We start from the raw sequence: 12,750 nt of genomic DNA, 5'->3' as shown, positions 1-12,750 counted from the left end.
AAAGATCACCTGGATCACCTGTTGAAAGAAAAAAAAAGAGAAAACAAGCAAAAAAAAGTTCAATGACCACTTCAGTGTATTGCAATTATTTCACAGTTCATGCATCACAGAGCTAGAGAGCCGACTTATTCAATCTATGAAAGTGATATGTTTCTGACACATCAGAGGATATGTTTTTATTTAATGATAAAGTTACAATAATTTGAATTTATGTAATGTAAAAAGATCAGTAGTGTAAAAAATATATCTTTCATCTTGTGTGTGGACATGAAATGGGATCATTTAAATGAAAAGAAATCCACAGAGCGAAGTAGCACCGGCTTTTTCATCGTTCTTTTCCACCGATTTCAGTACCTGCCGTTTCCAAATCTTTTTGTCTATACCTGCTTTTATTTCATTTCATTTTCTGTTGTGTCCTTACTTTAACTGTAATCAGTTGGTAACAGTTTTTGTAAATAATGTAAAACAGAATTCAGAGTTTGAATCAAATCAAATCCCGGTACATAACACAGCATTTAAGAAGAACAGCACAAACTGCTAAAACAGGGGTATCAAACTCCAGGCCTCGAGGGCCGGTGTCTTGCAGGTTTTAGCTATCACCCTGTTTCAACAGACCTGAACCAAATGATTAGTTCATTACCAGGCCTCTGGAGAACTTTAAGACATGTTGAGGAGGTCATTTAGCCATTAAATCAGATGTGTTGGATCAAGAACACATCTAAAACCTGCAAGACACCGGCCCTCGGGGCCTGGAGTTCCACACCTGTGCAATAAACAAAACTAAACACAGCAACCCAGGCACTTACAGAATAATCATTAAATTATAAATAATAAAAGTTGAGAATAAAAAAGTAGACTTAACATAATACAAAATGACAAAAAAACACAAGAAAACTCAAAGTGCTGGGTCAATTGACCTAGGATCGTGACACCTGTCTGTGTTACGTAATAGATTTGTTACCTAACACAGACCCAGTGCAGATGTTTCTGATCCTGATCCGACTCCACTTTATTGCAGTGTAAAAATCTGAGATATCTTAATATAAGAACATATGATAAATTGGAAAAAGCTCTGGTAGCTCACTGCACGGATGTATGTACGAAATAAAGTTTTTGCTGATTGATGAAAACTTTATTTTGTAACTGAAATTCTTGAAAACTTATAAAAATATAGTTAAAAGTCTAAAATGTATGCCCTTCATATTTTCAAAAGTAGTCCCATGGGCCGGATTGGAGCTCATTCTGGCCCCCAGGCAGGCTGATCCTGGCAGGCACTCTCTGTTTGACACCCCTGATTTAGAGTCACTCTGAGGCCTTAATGCAGCTATTTATTCATCCTAACAAACCTGGGACTCAAACCAGAGCTGACCACTTGAGGGAGCCACACATCGCACTGTTCTGCTGCCTGCTGCTCAGCATAAAGGAGACACAATCTGACTGCTGTCAGTAGACAGCTGGAGATAGTTGTTTTCAAGATAAGTCAATTGCAATGATTGTATGAGCACATCTGCAGAAGACGCAGCAGAAAAAAAAGTGGCACATTATAAATGATAGAGGAGAGTGATGCAGGAATGAGTCTTAAAATCTAGAAATCAGTTGGCATCAGTTATCATTTAAGTGTTCCCTCAGTTCAAAGTCAGAGGAATTGTTAAATAGATTTTTTGTAGATGATAAATAAGACTGTCCCCTCTGGTAATGCACCGATGAACTCCATATTCAGGGACAACTGGTATGCAAAGCAAAAAAGTTTTTTTTCCACACTAAAGTAATAAAAAAGTCAACACAAAGTAAGATGGATTTTCAAATAAAATCAAAAAGACAAATTAAGTTCAGAGGTGTAATCCAAACACAGAAAACAACATTCAGAAAATGAAGGTTTTGTGTCTATATTCTTTGATATACTCAGTTTGTTATATTCAGTCTTTGTTAAATGTTTCTTTGCTTTCTATTTTTAGTTGTTTTAAAAAAAAATATAGTTTGTATCTCTGTCAACATTAAATACAGTGAAGATATGGCTGGCCTCAACTGGGAAAATATTCAACAAGTGGAAGAAATACTTCTCAGTCCTTTGGACATCCTTTCCCCGGAACCAGTCAGTCTGACTTCTAACCCATTAATGGGTCTGTGAGTAATATTTTGATCCCCCCTGGTCATGACATGTTGATACTTTTTAAAGACATGCCACCCAGCCCGGTCACTACCCACAGCTTATGTATAGTACGTAGAGTTCTCCAGCCTGCAGTGCTGGGTTCCCATCTGGTGTATGGCCCATGCTCATGCAGGTTTACAGGGCCAGCAAGACCTGGTGGTGGCTAACCAGTAGCTCTATGAGCTAATGCTTGCTGACCTCTAAAGTGAGGCTGGCCTGTTTTCACGTCTTGAGTTTCACTCTTGGACTCCAGTAGTATACATAAGCATCCATTCACACTGAGCCTCCACTGGGTTCAGACCAAGGAGTTGACGCTGATGCTGGCAGGCACTCTCTGGGCCCACATGCCTTGGTTTTCAGCAATCCTTCTACTTCTGGACAGGACATCCTAGGAGCTTCTGGTTTGGAGGGACCTCCTGTCCCAGGCGAGCAGATTACTGTTCCACCCCTTCTCTGCAAGGCTCTGGCTGACGGCAGAGGTTCCCTTCCAATCTGGAGTGCAGGCCTACTTGACCCGCAGGGTGGCCACTTTATGGGCCTTGTGGAGGGGCGCCTCTCTCTCTGCCATTTTCGCAGAGGCAACATGGTCATTCAGTTCGACCTTTACTAGGTTCTACCACCTGAATGTGGCAGCCAGCCCCTTTACTAGGGAGCGGGTGCTGGGCACCCCTCAGTGGCAGCCTTCGTCTCCTCAGTAGCCTGCTCCGTTGTGGTCTTCGTATCTGCAAGACTTGCTCTGGCCAGTTTTGTGTCTTGCACACTGATCAGCTTGAGTAAATAAATCCAGGAAATTTAAATTTAACTTGGAAAAATGATAATATTTTTATCACATTTCTTTCTTTTTAATTGTCAAAAAGTTTAATGAACACTTCAGTTTATCGCAATTGTTTTATGGCTCAGACGTTACACAGTTAAAGAGCTGACTCATTCAATCTATCAAAGTGACATGTTTCTGACACCTCACAGAATGTCGTTTTATTTAATGATGAAGGTACATTAACTTTATGATCAGTCATGTAAACATTATATCTTTGATCTTATGTGTGGACATATGATAGGATAATTTCAATGAAAAGAAATCCACAGAGATAAGAAGCAGCAGCTTTGCTCTTTTATTTTTCTTTTCTACCGACTTCAGTATCTGCTTTTTCCAAACAACAGATACAAAGAATGATTTCAAAGTCTGATTTAAACTGAATCCCAGTGCATAAGACAGCATTTAAGAAGAGAACCACAAACTGCTAAAAGGATTGAACTTAATGCAATCAGCACAGGAAAAGGACATTTTTGACAAACCTAACAGTTAACAGTACTTAGATGATACGTATTCTAATTGTTATTAATCTTTTCATTATTATCATTTATACTATTTTTCTTGTTATATTGTCATATTTATTTGTACTTTTTGTTGAAAATTCTGCAGGACACTTTTCCTGCTCTGTGTAGAAACAATAAAGGTAAAATCAGACTGATGGGCAGAGTGAACCAGTAAAAACACAAGAACAGCACACATCTGTCTGTTTTACGTAACAGATTTGAATTATTCTGACCAACTGTGACAAGCATTCCTAGAAAACACACCAACAGGACTAGCATTATTGCTGTGATGGTGTAGAAAGCTTTTTGTTTTGAATGATCAACCTTCTCCCTTTTTGGTCCCATTTCTCCTGGACCTGGACGAATCAGAACAAAGAGAACAGAGAGGCTACAAAAACAGATGATGATTAATGAGGCCACAATCATACAGAAATATGGAATATAGGGAACATCAGGCTGATACAGAACTGTTACTCCAAGCCAACTAAAGCACAGCAACCACACACACCCAATGCAGATGTTTCTGATCCTGACCCCACCCGACTGTCTCAATCCCATGTAGGTGATGGGGTGAACAACAGCCAGGTAGCGCTCCATACATGTCACAGTGTTAAAGAATATCTCTGCAGGGTAGACAAAAGAACTTGAATACATCCCCATAATACTCAACACTGAGTTATTAGTGTATACACCACATAAGTAAGCAGCAGCCCCCAACACAAATATCAGTTCAATGGCAGTCACATTATAGGTGAAAATGTCAGAGTGACTTGTCGCTGCCAAAAAGGACTGCTGCTGCCATCGTTGGTAAGCCACGTAGAGGATGAAGATGGAGAGAAAAAGGATGACAAACATCTTAGTGATGTAAAAAGAAATGGTGATTGAAATCCCAATGCTTGAGGTGTAGCAGTCAAAGGCAGACGAAGACAAGTTATCTGACATGCTGCTTAATGTGGTTTTTGGGGCTTGTGTGGAAAAAAAGAGGGGAAAAAAGTTATTCAGAAAAAAACATTTAATTAAAATCCACCATTTTTATGCTTGTAGCACCAGTTGATGCTATGATATTTGATATACGAATAGCAAATATATATGATAGTGGAAGACATTAAAGTCGACATGTTTTAACACATTAAATCTTTAAATAAATAAATAAATAGATGCATACATAAATTCTTCCATTCAGTTATTGGGCAAAAATTTTGTTTTTCTTTAGTGGGATTCTGCGTAGTGGTGAATGTACTGAAAAAATCAATAAATTTACTTGGAAATATTTATTTTCATAAATTTAAAATATCATTAAATTTGAAACAATTCAGCAATACCCCAAAATTTATAAACTGCAAAGATGATTCATTAAGATTATTACCAAAATAAGCAATGTCTCTGACAAACACATGAAAAAGAAAAATCTCTACACTTTGTATGGTGACCTGCGTGAGGTGTGACTGGTGCTAACCGAACATCTTTTAATGACTAGTGAAAAGTAACACACCAAAAAAAAAATTATAAAAATAATCCCATCTTACTATTTGTTGTTCTCCTTTTAGTCTTCTTTTAATCCAAACACACACGCTGCTCTTCGCTGATATCCAGCTAACAGTATGTAAGGATGTGCAAGTGCATTATTCAATTTGGTATAACGATGGGCATCAGTCAAACAAATGATGCACTTTGCATGATACCACACTAAACAAGGTGATGATTGCTTTTGGCTGCTGGAATGGCAGGTTGTTTTTGATTGTGTATTTTGTTGATTATCTAGTATGTTGTCTGGACTGTTCTCTGGTCCCCTTCCCAATCAGACATGTTTGAGACCAGGAAACAGAGTCTTCAAGGCTCTCTGCAGCTTCTCTCCTCCTGTTATTCCCCTAAAACCCCATCCCCATAGAGACTGTGTCAGCTTCCAAACAGACTAAAAACAAACTAAAAATCAGAAAAAAGGCTTAGATATTAAAAAAAAATCACAAAGAATTATCCTCAATAGCACTAAAGAGTAAAACAGTGAAATGTGGATTATTAAATATTAGGTCTCTCTCCTCCAAGTCTCTGTTAGTACATGACTTAATAATTGATCAACAAATCGATTTACTCTGCCTTACAGAAACCTGGTTGCAGCAGGATGATTATGTTAGTTTAAATGAATCAACACCCCCGAGTCATTCTAACTACCAGAAATCTCGAAGCACAGGCCGAGGGGGCGGTGTGGCAGCAATTTTCCGTAACCAGCCTATTAATCAACCAAAGACCCAGAAGACTTTTAATTCATTTGAAAGCCTGTCCACCCCTGTGAAACTCAAAAAACAATCTTACTTGTTATCATCTGTCGTCCACCTGGGCCGTACACAGAGTTTCTGTCTGATTTCTCAGACTTTTTACAAAGAATGACGGCCACTGGCCCAGACCAGGTTTGCCAGAGGTAATCCACACATGGACCAGCAAAGGACCACCAGTGTGTCTGCAACTGGCCTTGTGCTGGCCCATGTGTGGGGCACCTCTGGCAAACCAGGTTTGGGCCACCAAAGGGCCGTCATTCTTTGCGGTATGTGAGCCATGTGTAAGCACATTGTGTGGGCCTGATCTGGGCCATACCAATTTTGCCATGTGGGTATAGCCACCTACTATGCTGCACAAATCCTTTCCCTCTGCTGTGCTGCTCTGTGCTGTTACATAAAGAAGAATGATAGAAGCAGCACTATATCAATTTAATTGTGAAGGGAAATCCCCACTATACTAAACAGTTATGTCTAAAATAGTTTGGTGAAAGTCAGCTGTAAAACTGGATCTTGAAAAGGTCCATTTTAATTACACGGTCCTGGTGTGCAAAGGCAAAATAACGAAAATTCTTTGAGTTTAAACATTTTTGGACATTGTTTAGTTATATTATGACTTACTCTCACAGAAGATACAGATGCCACAAACAGACTTTGAACAACTCATGTGCTTGTATGCACCACATTTCTGGCACTGCACCTGTGAATTAAAAAAAACCCCACACAAACCAAAAACAAATGAACAAAATCTATTATATAAACAATCTATATGGCTAAGGGGATGTCATAGCGTACCCGGTCTTTGGCTGCAATTACACAACAGCACTGACTGCACTTCCTAGTTCGATCTGCAAAATATAATTTGTTTAATTACAAGTCACAATTTCCAATGTTAGAGAAAAAGAAGAAGGCTAATTTTAAATTTACCTAAATAGGAAAATAAGTAGTGGCAAAGTCGGAACCTGAGCTTTGGGATTTCAGTGTTGCACATGTGTTTTACCCTTGATGACAGATTGGGCAAACTAATAATTGAAGAAAAAAAAAAAACGTTGGCAAATTGTGCAAAATTTCGATTAAAATTTTTTATTATTACAAGTAAAAGCATATAGAGAAATCAATAACCACGTTCGGTAATGATTTCAATTAAATTAAATATGTTATGTTAAATATGTTGATTAATTGCCTCCAGTTTTTCAACACCACACTTTTTTCTGACCTCCGATTCCATAAATAATAAATAAATAAATAAATAAACAAGACTGTGGTCCTCTTGGGTATGTCACAAAACTGTTTTGCAAAAAGATGGATATGGTAGGCTTGGCCCTTGAGCCTTCCTAATGAGGGACACTGAAAAGTATCATGCACCAGAGAGAGTGCAAAATCTGTGCAACTTACAAACAAGGTCAAGTGGCTGCCGTTTTCCAGACAGGCTCCAATCAATTTCTCATACATCTGAAAGATGTTTTTCTGGAAATAAAAAGAATGTGACAAATATGTTTTTCTATCAAGAATGACACTGCAAAATTATGAAAGCTTGTCAGGTGAGACTTGTAATTAATTCTGCAGATACACAAACATCACCACAACACAAATCATTGCACAGAAAAAGTTCCGGAAAGGTATTTTTCAGATTCTTCTGACAAGGCTTCAATTTTGGAAAATGCTATTTGTTTATGCAACTTATAACCCCTTTGTGGTAAGAACATAGTTACCACAGTCCCAGTCATACCTTCAAAAAGTATGCACTTTGTGCTCTTGTGGACCCATCCAAAATTTTTCAAGGGATTTGGCTTGGTATTGGATAAATGTAAGGGAAATTCTATAAAAATAATATAAATACACCCATGTTTTCAAATACATTTAAAAAATGTAAATATGCAATATCATTATGATCAAGCGAGCTTTTCAACAAACCTCACACTGCAAATAGATTAGGCCATCTATTACCTTATAAAACAAATAAATAAATACATATTTAAAAAAAAACAGAACTAAGGAATATGATTCGTTAAGTAAATTGTACAATAAAGCAGAATTTAACATTAGTTTACCACTTGGGTACAAAATTATAACAACATAAAAAGATTTTTATGTCAAGAGGTACCTCATCTGAAATTTTTGTCTGGTCAAACAGGGATTTCAAACTTGAAATAACAATAGAGTTTGGTCCAGCTACTCCCACAAGGTAATCTGTGGGAAAGCATATGCTGTAGTCAACAAATATCGTTTTCTTTTTGCATGCTGTAACCATGATCCATTTCTGTCCTCTAGGAGCGTTGTCTGGTTGTAGTTCTTTTTTCTCCTCCTCTCCCTTTGTATTAATTTTATTGTTTTCTGACCTTCCTGTTTCCGACCTGTCTTCCCAATGTGATGTTTAAGCAATATATGTATGGTCAGAAGGGGGTGAAATTTTCATTGCAGTTGTACATGTAACATTGGGTGTGACAATAAAAGGCTTGATTGGTTGATAACATTTCTCTCGTTAACTTGTTTTCCCTGGGTCTTTTCTTAAGTGTTATAAATAAATCTTACTTTTTTTTGGTACCGGTACTGGTTTTATTTTGTTGTATTTATCCGCGACACCGTAAAGGCTGGCCTGTGAAAATATTGTGGGACATAAACCGGTCTGTGGCGCAAAAAAGGTTGGGGAACGTTGGTGTGGAGAACACTGGTGAGCTCATGCTGTCGTCAAGTAGCCTATCACTAGCAAACAAACAGCACGTCAAGTGAGGAACATATGTATAATGCTTACCGTTTATTAAAGAAAAGCATCCTAAAAGGAATTCAAATTCGGCTGACAGGCGGCAGTTTCTCGCAAGTGAAGTGGAGCGCTGGATTGACAGACAGAGGCGGTTTCGCGCAAGTGAAGTATTTTTCGAAGTCGCAGAAGTATGACGTGACGTCACAGGAAAGTGATTGGTCACTTACAATGTTGAATCTGGAACAACATTAATTATGATGATGTGGGAAAAACACCAACACGAGGATACCAGATTGTGCTAGTATAATAATGGCCATCAGTCAAACAAATGATGGACTTTGCATGATCCCACATTAAACAACATGTTGACCTCTTTTCGCTGCTGGAATGGCAGGTTGTTTTTGATTTTGTATTTTTTGTATGGCAGTATGCTGTCCTTATATTGTATTAATATGTTTAATACGTTTCTGTTGTGACTATGGAGCCCATTTGAGTACAGTGAACTCATTCGCACATCCCATTGGCTTGTGAGTGGTATTTAGTGGTTCAGTGGACCTTGACCCCCAGGCCATCAGCCATGGCAGACCAACGCTCCGAAACAAACTGGGGGCCCTGTTCGAGTTAACCCTCTGGGGTCCAGGGTATAATTGGCCGTTTTTGACTACTGTTGAGTTCACCTCTATATTCCACCTTTAAAAACTGTTCATCTTGCTTTGTTTGGTATCATTATTTTCAGCACAACCTCACATATCTGAATTTGGAGGTTTTCTTTTTTTTCATTTTGATATACTGTATTAACACAATTGATCTAAATTCAGACAAAAAACATAAAATCTGAGTAGAAAAAAGTTTTTCTTTTTAATCGTAACTCTGGTTTTACATTGCCTATCAACACGATGTAAAAACTGGCCCGAGTAAAACAGGGTATCGAAGAAAACAACATAGCATGGGCACAAAGAAAATCAGCGCCTAATATAGGAACAGAGCTAGCAGCAACAACAAAGTTTCACTGGTTGTGATTGTCTTATGACTCTCTCTGCTAGGCGACAGGAAGGGAGTAACATGCACAAGCCCCCACAAGAAAACTGAGTAAAATAAAAGGTTTTATTGCAAGCTTCAAACAGAAAACCAACAGGGCTGCTCAACAGAGCACTGGGCAACCATCCATCCATCCATCCTCATCCGCTTTATCCGAAGTCGGGTCGCGGGGGCAGCAGCCTAAGCAGAGAAGCCCAGACCTCCCTCTCCCCAGCCACCTCCTCCAGCTCATCCGGGGGAACACCAAGGCGTTCCCAGGCCAGCCGAGAGATATAATCTCTCCAGCGCGTCCTGGGTCTGCCCCGGGGCCTCCTCCACTGGGCAACCAATTAATACATAAAGAAAAAAAAAAGTAAAGTGTAAAAGCTAAGGGTTAACTAATGCAAACTAGCATCACAAAACAAAAGCTAAGGGTTAACTAAGGCAAGCCAGCATCACAAAATAAAAGCTAAGGGTTAACTAAGCCAAGCCAGTGTCACAAAACTCTAATAAAACTAAGTTCAGCTGTATACCAGGTTTAGCAAACAAAGCGCAACACTGCGAACAGGTTAAGCAAACAAAGTTCAAAAGAGAGGCAGACGAGGAGGACACTGCATGTTCACTTCTGAGCAGCAGTCCCCGTAGTGTGAAGGATCTTCAGCCTTTTTTATACCCGCAGGTGGACACAATCAGCCAGTCATTTCTTCTTGGAGTGTCAAGGGATCCCCAGGCAACCAATCGTCTACGTGGTCTGGCACACTTCAATCTGCATAGAAGAGGGCTGGCGCAGGTCTCCCATCAACCATTCATCCATGAGTCCTAGCACACTTGGAATATAAAAAGTTATTCTCACTCCCAAGGCTCAGGGCCGTAGCAAATGGGAGAACCATTAGCTGCAATGAGCCACAGCCCACAGCCAGCTGCTACGCTGTTGGAAGTGGCTAGGGGACAGAGGGTCTTCTGGAAAGCGTCTCCCGGATTGCAAGACCTCTATGAAGAGCAGCCTTTCCCTGTTGCCAGCGGTCATGGTCACTACGGCCTGTGCCATAAAAGCGATGCCGTGAAAGGCGAACTGAGCCTCCACGTGCATGAACCATGATGGATTGGACTTGAATGTGGGCAGAAAATGTCAGATCTGAGGAGATGTGGACACTGAGGTACTTGAAGGACTGCGCCCTCTTCACTGGAGTTCCATTTATGATAATGGGCTTGTAGTGTCTGTGCTTACTCCTTCTGAAGTCCACCACCAGCTCCTCTGTCTTGCCGATGTTCAGCTGGAGGTGGTTATCCTGGCAGCACAATGCCAAATTCTTCAATTCATCCATGCAGGCCACCTCATCATTGTTGGAGATGGCGCCCAACACCACTTCACAATGGTATTGGAGCCATGGGTGGCCACACAAACTGTTGAGAAGTCGATGTTGAGAAGTGATCTGCTGTCATAAACTATAAAACTAGAAGATTTTGGAATGTATAAGAAAGCAAAAAAATAAGTAAACAACTATAAAGGTGCTTAGTCTGAGCGAAGCGTTCAGGAAGGCATCTGGATGTGGCCGCGGTATTGGGTGGCCACACGGTCTGAAGTATAGAGGGAGTAGAGCAGTGGCAAGAGTACACACCCCTCTGGTGACTGTGTGTTGACGGTGATACTGTCGGAGACGCACCTACCCACTATCACCACCTGAGATCTGCCAGTGAGGAAGTCCAATACCCGTGCACACATACGGCTGTTGAGTCCTAGATCCCTCAGCTTAGTGAACATTCTGCCGGGCACTATTGTGTTAAACGCTGAACTGTAATAAGCAACAGCTGTCTCACATACTTACCCTGTTTCTTGTCCACGTGGCTAAGGGTGCTGTGCAGGACATGGGCGATGGCATCCTCAGTGGATCTGTTGGGTCAGTAGGTGAACTGGAGTGGATCTGTGGTGTTTGGGATGGAGGAGGAGATGATGTTTTTCAACAGCCTCTTGGACACCTTCATTACCACCAAAGTCAGTGCAACTGGCCGGTAGTCATTCAGGCATAAGGGATTGTTGTTCTTGGGCACAGGGATGATGGTCGATCTTTTGTGGGGACCACAGACTTAGCCAGGGACTCGTTGACAATTCATGAACACACCTGCTAGCTGGTCAGCACAGCAACACAGCAGACGGCCGGTGATGCCGTCTGGTCCTGCTGCTTTCCTTGTGCTCACTCAGCTCCCTCTCTGATGATGTCACCATCCTCAGTTGTCAGGTGGTTGTTAGCATTACCCGCCTGGCTGACCTCAAAGCTCGTCGGACATGTTGATAAAAGGTCGGCATGACTTGTCCGAGGTTTGCTTTGTTAAAGTTTCCTGCTACAATGAGGGCTGAGCCAGGGTCCTTGTATTGAAAAGCATTCAGCACATCATGTAGTTTAGGGGTGGGATGTAGACCACCTTGGCAATTACCGAGGTGAACTCGCGGGGAAGGTAAAAAGGGTGGAACTTAATGCTCAGGTATTCCAGATGTGGGGAGCAGCCGCTGGAGAGAGTAGAAATGCTCCTGGCGTGCAGTGAGCCTGCTGCCTCAGTCTGTTCCAAACACCAGCATGTTTACCCCGGCGCTTCTTTGTTCTTCGCCTCAGGTGCACATCCTGTCTATTATTGTTGTCCGCGCTGCGTAGTATCTCAGTCAGCCAGGACGGGTCGGGTTTAACAGTGTCCAAGGTTACATGTGCAAACTTGTTACCGATGTTGAGAAGTGATCTGCTGTCGTAAACTATAAAAATAGAAGATTTGACTGTACTGTACCGACCAGGAGTACGGTGTTACTCCAACAACAAGCAATCGCTGACTCCAGATCTGAGGGCCCTGCTTTAGAAGAAAAGGAGGGCTTTCAGATCTGGAAACAGAGAGGAAATGAGGAGAGTCCAGAAGGAGCTAAGGAGCAGTGTTGGGCAAGTTACTTTGAAAAAGTAATTAATTATAGCTACTAGTTACTACTGAGTTAGTAACTGAGTTACAATATTCTAAAAGTAATTAATTACTTGAAAAGTAACTATTGTGTTACTTAAAAAAAACATTTAACCCTCTGGGGTCCATTTTTAACTACTTTTGATTTTCCCTCCACATTTTACCTTTAAAAACTATTTGCTTTGCCTTGTTTGGTATCATCCTTTTCAGCACAACCTCACGTGTCTGAATTTACAGTTATGTTTTCATTTTGACATACTGTAATAACACAATTGATCTAAAATCAGACAAAAAACATAAAATCAGAGTAGAAAAAGTTATTTTTTACTGTAACAACCACAAACATGTTTAATGAATCA

The 12,750-nt window shown here is 40.5% G+C and overlaps 1 long non-coding RNA gene across 1 annotated transcript; it reads right to left on the bottom strand.

Moving 5' to 3' along the window:
- Positions 1-7,004: 7,004 nt before the first annotated feature.
- On the bottom strand, positions 7,005-7,556 carry LOC102082892 (uncharacterized). Its single transcript, XR_267382.2, has 3 exons — positions 7,466-7,556; positions 7,132-7,203; positions 7,005-7,023 (listed from the first exon to the last, which is right to left on the bottom strand). It is a non-coding gene; the product is annotated as an uncharacterized LOC102082892 (long non-coding RNA).
- Positions 7,557-12,750: the final 5,194 nt, after the last annotated feature.

Source organism: Oreochromis niloticus, linkage group LG3 (assembly GCF_001858045.2).
Source record: "Oreochromis niloticus isolate F11D_XX linkage group LG3, O_niloticus_UMD_NMBU, whole genome shotgun sequence".
Lineage (NCBI taxonomy): Eukaryota > Metazoa > Chordata > Actinopteri > Cichliformes > Cichlidae > Oreochromis > Oreochromis niloticus.
The sequence above is the reverse complement of the archived record's forward strand: the minus strand, read 5'-3'. Positions and strand labels throughout refer to the sequence as shown.